This window comes from Plecotus auritus (genome assembly GCF_963455305.1).
Source record: "Plecotus auritus genome assembly, chromosome: 1".
NCBI classification, from domain to species: Eukaryota; Metazoa; Chordata; class Mammalia; order Chiroptera; family Vespertilionidae; genus Plecotus; species Plecotus auritus.
Genome location: NC_137770.1, coordinates 103,830,598 through 103,846,119, shown reverse-complemented (window position 1 = coordinate 103,846,119; position 15,522 = coordinate 103,830,598). Strand labels below are relative to the sequence as shown.

Genomic DNA, 15,522 nt, shown 5'->3' with positions numbered 1-15,522 from the left:
TTTAACTCCTCTGAAAACAAACAAAAACAAAACTAAAATTACATCCTGTACTTACATGCACAAAAACCCTCATCAAAATGATTTCCTATAAATGGACAAGTGTGGCTTCACATTCTCAGAAATAAAAAAAAAGACCTGTATGTTCTGTATGAAAACAATTACACTGAGTATTCAAGTAAGAGGAAGTTAAGGAACTGAAAAAATCCTTTCAAGGGACAATGAATAGCTAAGAAAGTTAATGAAGGAAATAAATATATACACAGATCATGGCATTGCCAATTTGGAACAAGCTGCCTTCAAATGTTTAAAATAATCACCCTAAAGAAAAGCACATTAACTCACAGTAATATGGTTGAATTAGAGTAATGGGGTAAAATTAGGCATGAACTAAACTATTTATTATTTTCTATTAAGGCTAATTTTGAAAAATACTTCCAGGATGATTGATTATGATCTGAAAATGACATTTTAGGAAATCATTTTCCCAAATTTTTTTTATGGTTGGTCCTGGTTGGTTTAGAGAATGCCTATGCGTTCAAGTCTCTTTGTTCCAATGAAGAATTTCTGTCCCTTTTCTGCAGTCTGCAGACCCACTACACCAGGTCGGTATCTCTAGTTCTCCTTTGCACTCCTGCAACTAAGACAAGCAAAGCGAACCAAGAGAACTCAAAGGAGACCCATTCAGTGTGGCTCAGTTGGTTGGGTGTTGTCCCCTAAATTAAAAGGTTGCTGGTTCAATTCCCGATCTGGGCACATGCCCATCTCGACCCCAGAGGGGGCATGCAGGAGGCAGCCGATGTATGTTAGGCTCTCACATCATGTATGTTCTGCTCTCACATAGATGTTTCTCTTTCTCTCCTTTCCTCTCTCTCTCTAAAAAATGCTTTTTTTTTTAAAAAAAAAAAAAAGAGAGCGAGAGAGCTCAAAGGAAAGGACCATAAGGTAGGCTTTATATTTTTGTGTCCTATAGTGTGCAGATCTCTAGGTTAAAAGATCAGAGATCTGGATCCTAGACACTGCATGATTTAGAGCAAGACAGTCAAACTTCATAGATCTGTTTGTAGGTTTTTTATCTCTCTTTTTTTTTTCAGGTACATCATGAGAAGACAGGGTTCTTTGGAAGAGATAATAATGGTGGGAAAAACAGAAGGCTGCAGGAAAAGAGAAAAATCAACTATGGGATTGATTGACTTCATAAAAGAAGCCACAGGCATGCATCTACAGGAGCTGAGCAGGGTTGTTGAGGATAAATCATTGTGGACATCACTCATTCAAAGGATCACCACGAGTTGGAGCTGGTTCAACAGCATGTAACAAACACACAAGATTGGGATAAAATTACTTATCTTGCTCGCAGCACTGGGTTGTTAAAATGATCAAGTAATGTGCTGTGAAAATACAAAAATAAATTATAGGATCATATTACTGCACTCTATAACTCGTGCTGCTTGTTCAACCCCACTTTCCCAGCATCCTTTGCGCCTGACTCAGCTATGACTGGCCAGGCTCTATGATGGAGCCAGTAATAGGATGGCAGCAGCAGTAGTGTGGACAATGGGAGATGAAGAACTGAACAACTGTACTAATAGCTCAGCTGTTCGAGGTTACCAACTACTTCGTCCATTAAATTTGCAGCTGGGAAGAATATTTCTGACAATTATTGTGCAATAACACAAATGTTTCTGAACAGGTTTTTTTCTGGCTCTGGGTTATCTCATTCTGATCTCTAAAATTAAAATTTAGAATTGGTATGAAGGAGAGCTCTTACTCTGAAGCAATCACCGCCACTGGAAAGAGCTCCATCTACATGGTTGAATTATGAAATGACTTAAGTACAGTGGAATTTTGTTTACCAAGTATTGCTTGAGATAAGCAGATCTGTATAGGTTTCAAAATGATAACATTTTACAAAATATACATCTTTTAATGGGGTGAGGAGAAGAATCCGTGGTGATAGTGTTTTCTAGACTTTTCTGGGGCTGAACAAAAGCTTTGTTTTGATATTAAAGGTGTGTGACATATATAGGCTTGAACATATAATCACTTTAGAATGAAAATTTCCATTTTGTTATGAGCGTTCACAGGCTAAGAAAGGAATACTTTAAAGTTAAGGGACTGTTAATATGTGCATAGGCATCAACCAAGTTGGAAACCAAGACTAACCAGACTAACTTGCCTTACCACCAGTTTCTCAACAAGAGTGCCATTGATATTTTGAGCTGGATACGTCTTTATTGTAGGAGACTGTTCTGTGCACTGTGTGATATTTAGCAGCATCTGTGGCTTCTCCTCACTAGATGCCAGTAGTGACAACCAAAGATGTCTCCAGGCCTCGCCAAATGTCCCCTCGGGGGAAAAATCAATCTCAATTAAAAATCACTGCACTAAAACCATTAATTTAATTTGCTGCATAAAAATAGTTTTTCTGCTTCTAGAAGTTTGCTTTTTTGAAGGACATGCTTTTCAAATAATCAACAAATTTTAGTTCTGACTAATATTACTAACAAATATTTTGTGGCTTTATTAAAAAAATAAAATAAAGTACTTCTACATGCAATATTATATAAGTGAAAGAAGGAAAGGTGTTAATATTTATTATTCACTATATGCCATCTTCTAAAGGACTTACTTCAAACACATTGTTCTAGTTAAGTCTCAGAGTATCTCTACTTGGGAATTATTTTCCTCCATTTTATAGATGAGGAAACAAATTTAGAGATATTAAGCAACTTTCCCAAGAAATGTAGATAATCCTCTAACTTCAAGTTTTTTGTATTAACAAATTGTTTGTTTGTTTTTGTTTTTGAGGACATGCTTTTATTGATTTTAGGGAGAGGGAAAGAGAGAGAGAAACATCAATGTGAGAGTGAAACATCCATCTGTTGCCTCCCACACACGACCCGACCAAGGATAGAACCCACAACCTAGTTATGTGCCCTGACCAAGAATTGAACCCCAGCCTTCTGGTGTACAGGACAACACTCCAACCAAATGAGCCACACTGACCAGGGCTCAAGTTGTACTACTCTTTGTTCCACATCACAGCTGTCAGTGAGACACTGAGCATTTATACTTGACCATTAGAATAGCAGTTATAATGTATGTGTCAGAATTAAGTTATCTCACAAAGGGCCCAGGTTAGTTTTTACACTTTTCCATTTTACAATTTGAGAGACTGGCCTCAAATAACCAAGTTGCAGGCATGTATCACCATAAAAGAAAATTCAATTCAGTCTTACGCAACAGCCAGTTAAAATAGTCAAACTAACCCTAACTCTCTCTGGGTTATGAAGTTACACTACCCTTCTATCGGCTGATTTGTAATATATGGCAGGTGATTAGCAGGGTAGCGAGAGCAGCAGATGTTACTGGGGATTTGGAGGGATGGAGCTGGTTTCCATTGCTGCCACATAAAATATTTGAAATCAATATCAGATACGCTTTTCTTAAAAGTCCTTCTGCCATCGCATCTCCAGAATGCATCTCTTCCCCCCCCCCCCCCCCCAACAGCCATCTTTTCCTCAGGCTCCAGCCTGCTATCTCAGTCCTCTCCCTTCCTCATTTAGCCCCTTTCAACTCCCTGGTTCTCTAGATCCCTTGACCCTTAGCTCTTCTGGGAATGTAATTCTCTTCAGGTACAGGGCAGAACAATTAGCTCTCCACTCCCTCCTCAGGTTGGGCTTCACCTCTGCATATTTGAAAATATGCGTCACTTTGCTAAACAAAAGGCATCTCCTCAGGAGCTCTGCCCTGTGCAACACTAAAGAACTGGCAGACTTGAAAATTTCAGTTTTTCTTCAGTCCCCACTCTGTCCCTGTTGTCCTCCCCCCAAGCTCTGTAAGTGGAAGAGTTCAACATCGACACTCATTTTTCCATGAATAAGTGTTATCTAGCCAACTGCTATATACATCTCAAAAGGAAGCAGTGGTTAGTCAGTTTTTTATTTTTTAAATACTTTGTATTGAAATATAAAACAGATACTGAAAATGCAAATTTGTAAATGTATATCTCTATAAATTTTTATAAACTGGACACACCTGTATAACCAGTATCAAGAACAAGAAAGAACATTACAAGCATTCCAGAAGCCTCTTTGTTCCCTCCATCAATCAGTGTAATAGTTTCTAATGACAAAGAGTTGTACAGGCCAGCGTATGCTCTCTAACCAGGAGCAATGCAGTGAGTTGTTTTTATTACTGTGTTGCACTCAATCACAAGGCACATATAAGGCACACTTGCTTATATTATTTGTATACATACCATTGAAAACGTAGTGATTGTATTAGTGTTGTGATTTAGGGGTTTGAGAAGGAAGAGAAACCTCCTAGGTCCTGTTCCTGGGACTTCTCAGAGCCCATCAGTCTTTCCTAGGTGGGGTTCTTTCCTAGTCACACAAGAGCCCAATTTTCATTGGGTTCCATGGGTATAATGTATTCTAAGTGATTATAACTCTCTCAGAAAAGCTCACACTAACTCATGTGAAACTTGCTCCCATAATCACCAATATTGCCATTTTACACTGTAACCGTCTCAACATATATGAGACACTGAAGTGGTAAAATTCCCTATCTCAGTGGATCTTATCCCTGGTAGTGCATTGCAACGATCTGAAAAATTACAGTACTTTTTTAAGAAGCTTATGCCCACCCTAAACCAATGACATCAGAATCTCTTGAAGGGTACCAGCATTAATAATTTTAAAGTTTTATGTATTTCTAAAGGGTTCAAGAGCATTGAGACTTTCAACCTTTTCTTGGAGCTCACTTCCATTTCAACTTTAAGCATATCAGCAACTCTAATTACATTCTCAAGGTGACTGAAAATGTAGCCCAAATTTGATTACCAACTGCCTTTCAAACATAGGGAAGGACATCTCCCCCTTACCCCCAATAAAGGGACTATCCTTAAGTTGTCCAAATTGGCAAAATGCCTCCACTATCTCCCAATTTCCTTCTAATGAGCACTGGGCAGGAATGGTGAGATCACTACAATGAAGATGTGATCACTAGAGCCCACTTCCAGAGGAAGCTGAATCTTCTTTAGCACTAAAGTGTGTCATCATCTGGTTGCATTCATTCCAGGTCATGCGGGCTACCTAAACAGAGCTGAGTAGACAAGTGCTCTCTTGTCTCTGAAGACAGTTTTACTGTCAGCAATCACCAGTGACTCATCAGCTATGTTTTGGTAGCTTGTGAGCTGCAGTGGTGATGTGAGGGGGTGAGTGAGGTGAAAAGCCTGGGGCTGCACAAGGTGGCTGGCAGGGACAGGGGGTATTCCAGAAGTTAGGTTCAGAAAGAGTCTAGAGAGAGGTGGAGGTATTGGCAGGGTTTTGGAGGGCTTTTCTTATGAAAATATCAGTCCCTGTTTCCTTTCATGTCATCATGTGACCATTTTCTCTGGCTTTCTCTATCATTAGGAAATGTTGTTTTCCAAGAAATCTATCTGCCTTCAGCACCTGAATGATGTAGTAACTGAAAGATGGGCAATAGCTTGAGAAGGCGCCCTAGAGGCCACACATCACCTGGCCTGAGGCTCATACACAAATATGAAATTAGCCCCAAATATATTTGACCCCTGTAACACCCTTTCCACAAGTTTCAAATAAAGGAATTGGAAATTCCACCTTTTCGTTCTGCCCCTTTTCTTCATGCTACTTGTTCCCTCCTCCTTTCAGTTGCTCTTCAAGTTCCTTTTAACCTAATATTTTCCTGTGTTAAAGGCTAGGAGAATGGATGCCACATTAGGTAATTTACTTTAAATCTCCAGACTTCTAAGAGATGTTCTTGTTGGAAGAAAAAAGTAACCCTCTGATAAACTTCTCTTTAAGCCCAGCTTTGCAACAGGGCCCACGGCAAACCATTCTCAAGGCATCATTCCATAGTAAAATCCCTAGGGAATCACCAACCTGACTGATGGGACTGGCTGAATTAATAATATTAATAGATATCATCAGTGAGGCTCTGCTGGTCACCTGACACTGTATATTCATCACATCATATAATACAATCAACATTTCAAGGCAAGTAAAATTCATCTCATTTTACAAATGAAGCTATGAAGGCTCAGAAACTCAAATGGCTTGCTTCAGGTCACAAAGACAGTAAATGACAGAATAAAGCTTTGAAACCAGGTCTGTCCGATTAGACTTTGCTTTCTTTCATAAACAAAGTTGACCTTACATGTGTTTCCCTCTAAGCAAAGCTCTTAAGGCTTTTCAGATGCCTAGTGCTCTTAGGCCAATACTGGATTCTCAGAGTCTCCCCAGTTACAACCCAGCTCAGGCCAGTTCTCCTTCAAGGTCTCACATGAAGGGAGTTACTTATTGCTCTCCACCCAGGACCCTGTCTTCTTTTAGGAGATAGCTACCCGAAGCATGTGATGTGTTGGTCTTTGGCTCTTCTTGGATAATACCTTTATTTTATGAGAGACATACAAAAGCAGTGCCTTATCCAAGATTGATGCTGATGGTTAGGATTATAGGCACCTTGAAGAGAGAGAGAGAGACATAGGTTGTTTTTAGAGGTTTGCTGAATGGGTCAATCAGGTGTCTTTGGTTGGCAAGTAAGGGAAACTCAAACTCAACCTGGCTTAAGGGAAAAGAGGATACACTAGCAAAATATGGAAAATATCTGAGAGTGAATGATGAATACAAAGCTTTATGGAAGTTAGAATACAGTACTTTAAATGAACTACAGCTATATCTCATACCATAGTTAAATCTCCAAAATATAAAACTGAATAAAAATGTCAAGTTTCAGAAGTATCTGTGTAATCTGATAAAATTATAAAGCTTGAAAATCTATAAAAGGAACTTAAAGATACACAATAGGTAGTAAAAAATATATAATGTCATGTATGGGCTGGGCTGGGGCCATATGCTAAACCTGACAATCTTGGGAGAGGCCTGCATGGTGGCCGTACAAGCTCATAAACCTAAAGTAACATAAAGAATGGTCTGAAATTAAAACTTACTAACTAAAAGCAGTTCATGGCAGGTAGTCATGTCCTAGGCTAAAATCTTCCCTGAATAAAGTCAGTCTGTACCTTAATTAAGCCTGTCTGTTGTTTTTTTGGTTCTACAATGATATACTTTTGGAATGTCAAAGTAATTTCCTTTTTCTGGAACCCTCAAAGCACAGGTACCGCAACAGAACAGAGACCACAAATGCCCTGGTTGTTATTGAATTAATTGTTGACTGTTAACTATCCTGTACTCACTTATATATACTAGTGGCCCAGTGCACGAAATTTATACACATTAAAAGGGAATTAGAGGAAATATTTTAATATTGCTATTTGCCCTTTCTCTATAATAGTGTCAGAGATGAAAGAAACTTAGTAAAATGTATATGAAAATCTTGCTCCTGTCAGAGTTTGGGGCACGCCGCGGGACCCAGAGTCAAGTCCCCGCCCACCCACGTGCGCCTTGAAGTCGCGCAAGATCCAGACCTGGCTGGCACCACCCCTGTCAAGCCCCGCCGGGTTGGGGAGCACAGCCTCAGGTCCCCTGGCCTGGCACTGGGCAGGGGGCACAGCTTCAGGTCCCCTGTCAAGCCCTGCTGGGTGGGGGGTGCAGTCTGAGGTCCCCCAGCCTGGGGCAAAGGGTACGGCCTGAGGTCCCCCGGCCTGGCACCAGGGTGGGGGATGTGACTTGAGGTCCCCCGTCTAGCCCTGCCGGGCGGGGGGCATGGCCTGAGGTACCCTATCAAGCCCCACCAGGCGGGGGGCGCGACCTGAGGTTCCCTGGCCCAACGCCGGGGTGGGGGCATTTCTTGAGGTCCCCCATCAAGCCCCGCCAGGCAGGTGTGCACGGCCTCAGGTCCCCTGGCCCAGCGCTGGGTCGGGAGCACAGCCTCAGGTCCCCCGTCAAGCCCTGCTGGGTTGGGGGCACAGCCTCAGGTCCCCTGTCAAGCCCTGCTGGGCAGGGGGTGCAGACTCAGGTCCCCTGGTTCATGCCAGGCAGGGGGTGCAGCCTCAGGTCCCCTGGTGTGCCCTCAGGTCCCCCAGCCTGGTGCCAGGGCAGGGGGCGTGGCTTCAAGTCCCCTGGCCCAGGGCGAAGGGCTTGACCTTAGGTCTCCTGGACCAGCACCAGGGCAGGGGGTGAGGCCTGAGGTCCCCTGGCTGGGTGCCGAGGTGGGGGCACGGCCTCAGGTCCCCCTGTCTGGGGTGAAGGGCATGGCCTGAGGTCCCTTGGTCTGGCACCAGGGCGGGGGGCATGGCCTGAGGTCCCCTGACCCGGGGCTGGGGCAGGGGGCATGGCCTGAGATCCCCCATCAAGCCCCACTGGGCAGGGGGACATTGTCTCAGGACCACTAGCCTGGTGCCAGGGGGCACGGCCTGAGGTCCCCAGTCAAGCCCTGTGGGGCGGGGGGCACAGCCTCAGGTCCCCCGCCCCAGCGCCACACAGCCTCAGGTCCCTGCTGATTGCTCATTATGGGAACCCCGCCTCTGCTATGGATGCAGCCATCTTGTGTTACGGGAACCCTGCCTCTGCTGTGGGTGCAACCATCTTGTGACAGTGTGAGGGTCAATTTGCATATTACCTCTTTATTATATATGATATATATATATATACATATATATATATATATATATATATATATGTATATATATATATAATTTTACTTTTTATCCAGTCTCAGAGCTTTCCCCACTTTGCTTTCTCCCATCTCTCCAACCTATCACCAATAGATTTCATGTAACCCACTTACATCTTTTCTTTTGATTGTGATGTATAAAATAAGATACAAAACTGCCATTCTCTGGAGCATAATCTCAATATGTTGAGATTTTGCTTCCTGGCAATTGTCTATAGTTTGACTCAAATAAACTCAAAAAATTCTCTACAGGTTTGAATGTTTCTTACATTGACACTTTCAAAAGGGAATTTATTGGCTCATAAAACATAAAAATCTGAGAGCAACTAGCTCTATCCAGAGGAGCAATTTGTCAGGAGCTCTCTTTGTCCATATGTTGGCTCTCCTTTTTTCTCTCTGGATTCTGTTCTTGTTCAGGTTCCTTACTGATGATAGCTAGAGGGCTCCCAATAGTTCTAGGCCCATGTCCTAACCTTTCAGCATCTCTTATAACATGCACTTCTCCTAACAGTTTTAGTAAGAGTTCTATAATTTCATTCCATTGAATCATGTGCCCATTTATGTGCCCACAGGTTGAGAACTGCTAGCAGGGTCACCTAAGACCATTGGAGAACACAGATATTTACATTACAGTTCATAACAGTAGCAAAATTACAGTTATGAAGTAGCAACGAAAATAATTTTATGGTTGGGGGTCACCACAACATGAGGAACTGTATTAAAGGGTCGCGGCATTAGAAAGGTTGAGAACCACTGGATTAAATCCTTTTAACTGAAGGAGTGAGTTGATTAGCTAGGCAATGGTTATGTGCCACCTCTTGGAATTGGTGTGAAAAGGTATCAGTTTTCCCCAAATGACATTAAGGAAAGTGTTTCCCAAGGAAATTAGGTGCATGCTAAGAAGAAAAGGAAATAGATTTGGGGTCATTAGAAATGACAGATATCTATCACGATGAGCCCTTCCACAAAAAAAGTGCCTGTATGCTTTATCTATGATTTTCTTAGAACAATGCCTGCTGTGCTCTATCTTGAAGTAAAAGTGACTTACAGGAAAATATAAATAAGTCTCATTTAGGAATATCCTATCTAATAAAAGATTAATATGCAAATTAACCACCACTCCACTACACCCACAAGCCACGCCCACAAGCCACACCCACAAAGCCCATCAGATTATTAACCCAACCAAGATGGCTGCAGCCACGGAGAGAGCAGGAGGGAGGCTTGGGTTTCCCTGGCGATGGAGGAAGCCAAGCTTTCCGCACACCCTGGCCGGCCCAGGCCTCCACTTAAGGCTACAAAGTTTCAATTATAGAAGATAAATAAATCCCAACAAAAATGGCGGCAGCCAAGGAGCTGGAGAGAGCAGGAGGCTAGCGTTGTCCCCGGCGATGGAGGAAGCCAAGCTTCTGAAGCCCTGGCCTGCTTTGGCCTCCACTTAAGGCTACAAAGTTTCAATTATGGAAGATAAATAAATCCCAACAGAAATGGCTGCTGCCACGGAGCGAGCAGAAGGCTTGGCTCTGCTCCACGCTACAAAGTTTCAATTGTAGAAAATAAATTTGAAAGTGTCTTACATTGACACTTTCAAAAGGGAATTTATTGGCTCATAAAACATAAAAATCTGAGAGCAACTAGCTCTATCCAGAGGAGCAATTTGTCAGGAGCTCTCTTTGTCCATATGTTGGCTCTCCTTTTTTCCCAGGGCCTCCTCTTGGGTCGCCAGGGGGCGTGGCCGGCCTGCAAACTACCACAGGCCCCTCGCCCAGGCCGCCCCACACCCCAAGAGAACCCCCACCCTGATCCGGGACACCCTTCAGGGCAAACCAGCTGGCCCCCACCCATGCACAGGCCTCTATCCTATCTAATAAAAGAGTAATATGCAGATTGACCATCACTCCAACACACAAGATGGCTGCCCCCATGTGGTTAAAGATCCTGCCCCCATGTAGACACAGATGGCTGCGACAAGATGGCCAGCAGGGGAGGGCAGTTGGGAGGGACCAGGCCTGCAAGGGAGGGCAGTTGTGGGCGATCAAGCCTGCAGGGGAGGGCAGTTAGGGGTGACCAGGCCGGCAGAGGAGGGAAGTTGGGGGCAAACAGGCTGGCAGGGGAGCAGTTAGGCATCAATCAGGCTGGCAGGGGAGTGGTTAGGGGGTGATCAGGCTGGCAGGCAGAAGCAGTTAGGGGCAATCAGGAAGGCAGGCAGGTGAGCAGTTGGGAGCCAGCAGTCCTGGATTGTGAGAGGGATGTCCGACTGCCCGTTTAGGCCTGATCCCACCAGGATCGGGTCTAAACAGGCAGTCGGACATCCCTTGAGGGGTCCCAGATTGGAGAAGGTGCAGGCTGGGCTGAGGGACAACCCCCCCGTGCACGAATTTTGTGCTCTGGGCCTCTAGTATTTATATATGCAAACTCATAAATGAAATGTCAGAAAATAGAATTGAACAGTATATATAAAGGAATAATTTACCAAAATCAATCAAGATATATCTTAGCATATAATAATATAACAAAATCTATTAATATAATACATTACATTAATAAATTATAAGAAATAACAAATAGTAGGTGAAACTATAGTTAGTCTCATTAAAATTATGAACTAGAAAAAATGATGCTCATTATTATTTAACTAGTGGCCTGGCGCACGAAATTCATGCATGGGGGGTGTGCCTCAGCCCGACTTGCACCCTCTCCAATCTGGGACCCCTCGAAGGATGTCCCACTGCTGGTTTAGGCCCGATCCCTGTCACAATCCGGGACTGCTGGCTCCTAACCGCTCATCTGCCTGCCTGCCTGATTGCCCCTAACCACTCTGCCTGCTGGCCTGCTCACCCCCAACTGCCCCACCCCGCCAGCCTGATCACCCACAAATGCCCTCCCCTCTTGGCCCCTAAATGCCTCTACCTTGGCCCCGCCATCATGGCTTTGTCTGGAAGGTCACCTGGAAGGTCTCCCAGTCTAATTAGCCTATTACCCTTTTATTAGTATAGACAGAGGCCTGGTGCATGGGTGGGGGATGGCTGGTTTGCTCTGAAGGGTGTCCTGGATCAGGGTGGGGGTTCCCTTGAGGGACAGGGCAACCTGGGCAAGGGGCCTGTGATGGTTTGAAGGCTGGCCATGGCCCCATTGGGTTGGGGGTCCCCACTAGGGATGGTGATGGGCTGGGCAAGGGGCTGGGGCAGTTTGCAGGCCAGCCACGCCCCCATGGGTTAAGGGTCCCCGCTGGGGGGGCATGGCCAGCCTGGGTGAGGGGCTGAGTGCTGTTTGCAGGCTGGTCACACCCCCCATCAGGGACCCTCACTCCCTGGGGGTGTGGCCGGCCTGGGTAAGGGGCTGAGGGCCATTTGCAGGCCCCTACCCTCGGCAACCAGCCTGGGCAACGGCGACCCAAGCCTCCCGTGCTCCCAGGCTGCCTCTGTGTCCTCCGCTCATAGGCTCCTCCTTTGGTGGCCGGCCTGGGTGGGCTCTGTGTCCTCTGGTCACAGGCCCCTCCTTCAGTGACCCAAGCCTTCCGTGTGCCCACCCAGGCCGGCTCTGTGTCCGCCGCCCACAGGCCCCTCCTTTGGCAGCCAGCCTGGGTGGGCGGGAAGCTTGGCTTCCTCAGTTGCCAGGGGCAACCCAAGCCTCCCACTCGCTCTGGCAGGCTCTGTGGCCGCCGCCATCTTTGTCCCACTTATTTGCATACTCACTCCTGATTGGCTGGTGGGCATCATGAAGGTACGGTCAATTTGCATCTTTCTCTTTTATTAGTGTAGATATTTTTTCTTAGCTAGTTAATGCATTAAGGGAGAAAGCCAATACTAAAGTTATCATAAATAGGAAGTGGGAGAATTGTTCTACCAATAAAAGACCAAAATAGCAAAAGTGGACAGATTCAGTCCAGTTTATCAACAAGGAGAACCTAATCTAAAGAAGAACGACACAGACTTGCTTTGGAACAGGATAGTGGGAAGGTTAGTTACAGAGCCAGGTATTTCTAAGAATCATCTCAGAACTAGAGAAAAGGAAGAACAAGACCTAGCCCACCGGAAAAAAGGCTGGCAGGAATGAAGCTGGAAGCAGGTTCCAGCCAGCTGGCTTGGTGTACCCATAGGGCATGGAGTTCTCAAGTACTCTAGAATCTAGGTATGGGCCCAGACTTGCCAAGTTTTGTATTTTTCAATTCTTAACTGTAGACATACTTAACATAAGCACACTTAGATGAGAGCAGCAGGATAAGTAATTTTGATGTGGTGCTGGGTTAGCCAATCATAGGTTCAGGATTGGGAGAGGGTCGGTAGCCTATTCTTAAATGGATACTTCTTTGACAATGTAACTGGGTTACGAGATGGTTTGGGACGAACCCTGATAATTCCCTCCATGTATACCAAGGATTATGAATGGCATATCATAAAGTAAATAATTATGTTTTAAATACATTAATAAAAGATATTCTGTTGAAGTGTGAGCTTTTGACATGGTAGATTATCCTTTGTTACTCAATAGATCTAGCTGTGTGAGTAAACTACAAGGCCAGAAATTCCAAAATTGAAAAGCCACTGATCAAAGGCTCAAGTTTCAGGGAAGAGGAAGTAAATATACTCCACCCTTTCTCTCCCACTGAATGAAGCTATAAAATTTGCAAAGAATGTATGGAGCCACCATTTGAAGACTCTGAAAAGTAGATAGTAGCATGAGGCTTGGGGAAGGACAGAATTTGAAATACCACAGAACCAGCAGTGAGTTTACCATTCACACCCCCCCCCCCCCCCACACACACACACTTATATCTGCTATCTCAGCTCAATGCACTGGAAGTGGGCCATGGGGCACAAAAAGAGCTCCTGGAGAAGTCTTCTTGTAGTGACTTAAGAGTGGAAAACGTAACTTAGAACTCAGAGAGAATGTGGAAATCTAGCCCCTTCTTGTTATTTATTTTTATTCTTTTGTGCCCTAGCCTCCAAATAGTCCTGTGGCAAGAAAAGTAGCCACTGGCAATTGTAACAGGATAGTAAGAAGCTAGGAAAATTCCTGGGCAGGAGGAATAGGGAAACTGAGACAAGAAAATTAAAGAAGGACAAACAATTTAGGCAGCTTGCAGCCAGCTTGTAAACAGCAAGCCCTATCCTCTCCAACCAAGGAAGTTGAGAAGAAATGGTTAATGTCTCTCTTCCCTAACTAGAGAATACATAGCTTAAATTACCCTGGAACTGTTGAGGCAAGAGAGAGGGGGGAAGAGAGAAGGAAGCGTTTTAGTTCACCAACTAAACAAAGAAGTCAGCTGTCTTGGAGAAAGGGAAGAGAAGGAAGTTTTAGCTAATTGTTGCTGTTTTGTTGTTGTTGTTTATTTGTTTGTTTTAGTGTGCAGAAAGTGAAAGTCTTGGCTTTATTCTTTTGTCTCACTAGCAAACATGGAAGTAAAGATCGCAGCCAACTGCTTTTTAAATTTATTTTTTCATTTTATTTTTTATTTAACTTTATTGTTGAAAGTATTATAGATGACACCCCTTTCCCCCCACTAACCCCCTTTTCCTTGCTCTTGCCCCCTCCCCAGGCCTTCAGCACACAATTTTCTGTCCATGGGTTATGCATATAAGTTCTTTGGTTAATCTCCTTCTCCTCCCCACACTTTACCTCTGAAATTCATCAGTCTGTTGCATGCTTCAGTGTCTCTGCATCTATTTTGGGCATCAGTTTAGTTTGTTCATTATATTCTACACATAAGTGAGATCACGTGATACTTGTCTTTCTCTGACTGGCTTATTTCACTTAGCATAATACTCTCCAGGTCCATGCATGCTGTCCCAAAGGGTAAGAGAGCCTTCTTTGTTATAGCTGCATAGTATTCCATGGTGTAAATGTCCCATGGCTTTTTTACCGACTCATCTACTGATGGGCACTTTGGCTGTTTCCAGATCTTAGCTATTGTAAATAGCACTGCTATGAACATAGCGGTTCATCTATTCTTTCTGATTGGTGTTTTATAAATCTTAGGATATATTTCTAGTAGTGGGATGACTGGGTCAAATGGGAGTTCCATTTTTTAATTTTTTGAGGAAACTCCATACTATTTTCCACAGTGGGGCTGCACCAGTCTGTATTCCCACCAGCATTAGGGTTCCCTTTTCTCCACATCCTTGCCAGCACTTGTCATTTGTTGATTTGATAGTAGCCATTCTGACAGGTGTGAGGCAATATCTCATTGACATTTTAATATTCATCTCTTTCATGATTAGTGACTTTGAGCATTTTTTATTGTATCTCTTGGCCATCTGTATATCGTTTTTGGAGAAGAGTCTATTTAGGTCTTTTGCTCATTTTGCAATTGGATTGTTTGTCTTCATTTTGTTAAGTTGTATGAGTTCTTTATATATTTACATATTTATATACACCTTATTAGATGTATTATTGGCAAATATGTTCTTCCACACAGTGGTAACCCTTTTCAATTTGTTAATGATTTCTTTTGCTGTGCAGAAGCTTTTTAGTTTGATTTTTTCTTTTGTTTCCCTTGCCCTAGGAGATGTATCGACAAACATATTGCTATGCGAGTTGTCTGAGATTTTGCTACCTATGGTTTCCTCTACGATTTTTCTGTCTTCATGACTAACATTTGAGTTTATTTTTGTGTATGGTGTAAGTTGGTGGTCCAGTTTCATTTTTTTTTTTTTTGCATGTACTTTTTTCCAACACCATTTATTGAAGAAATTGTCTTTACTCCACTATATGCTCTTGCCTCCTTTGTCAAATATTAATTGAATGTAATGGCTTGGGCCAATTTCTGGGTTCTCTGTTCTGTTTCATTGATTTATATGCCTGTTCTTGGGCCAGTACCAGGTTGTTTTTATTACAATGGCTTTTTAGTGTAGTTTCATATGTGGTATTGAGATCCCTCCTACTTCTTTCTTCTTTTTCAAGATTGCTGCAGCTATTCAAGGT

The 15,522-nt window shown here is 43.5% G+C and overlaps 1 long non-coding RNA gene across 1 annotated transcript in view; it reads left to right on the top strand.

The window, feature by feature from the left end:
- Positions 1 to 2,561, top strand: part of LOC308234242 — a 179,593-nt gene extending 177,032 nt beyond the window's left edge. The window contains exon 4 of the long non-coding RNA XR_013959036.1: positions 1,092 to 2,561. This is a non-coding gene — a long non-coding RNA (uncharacterized lncRNA). The remainder of the gene's footprint in view (positions 1 to 1,091) is intronic.
- The last annotated feature ends 12,961 nt before the right edge of the window (positions 2,562 to 15,522 follow it).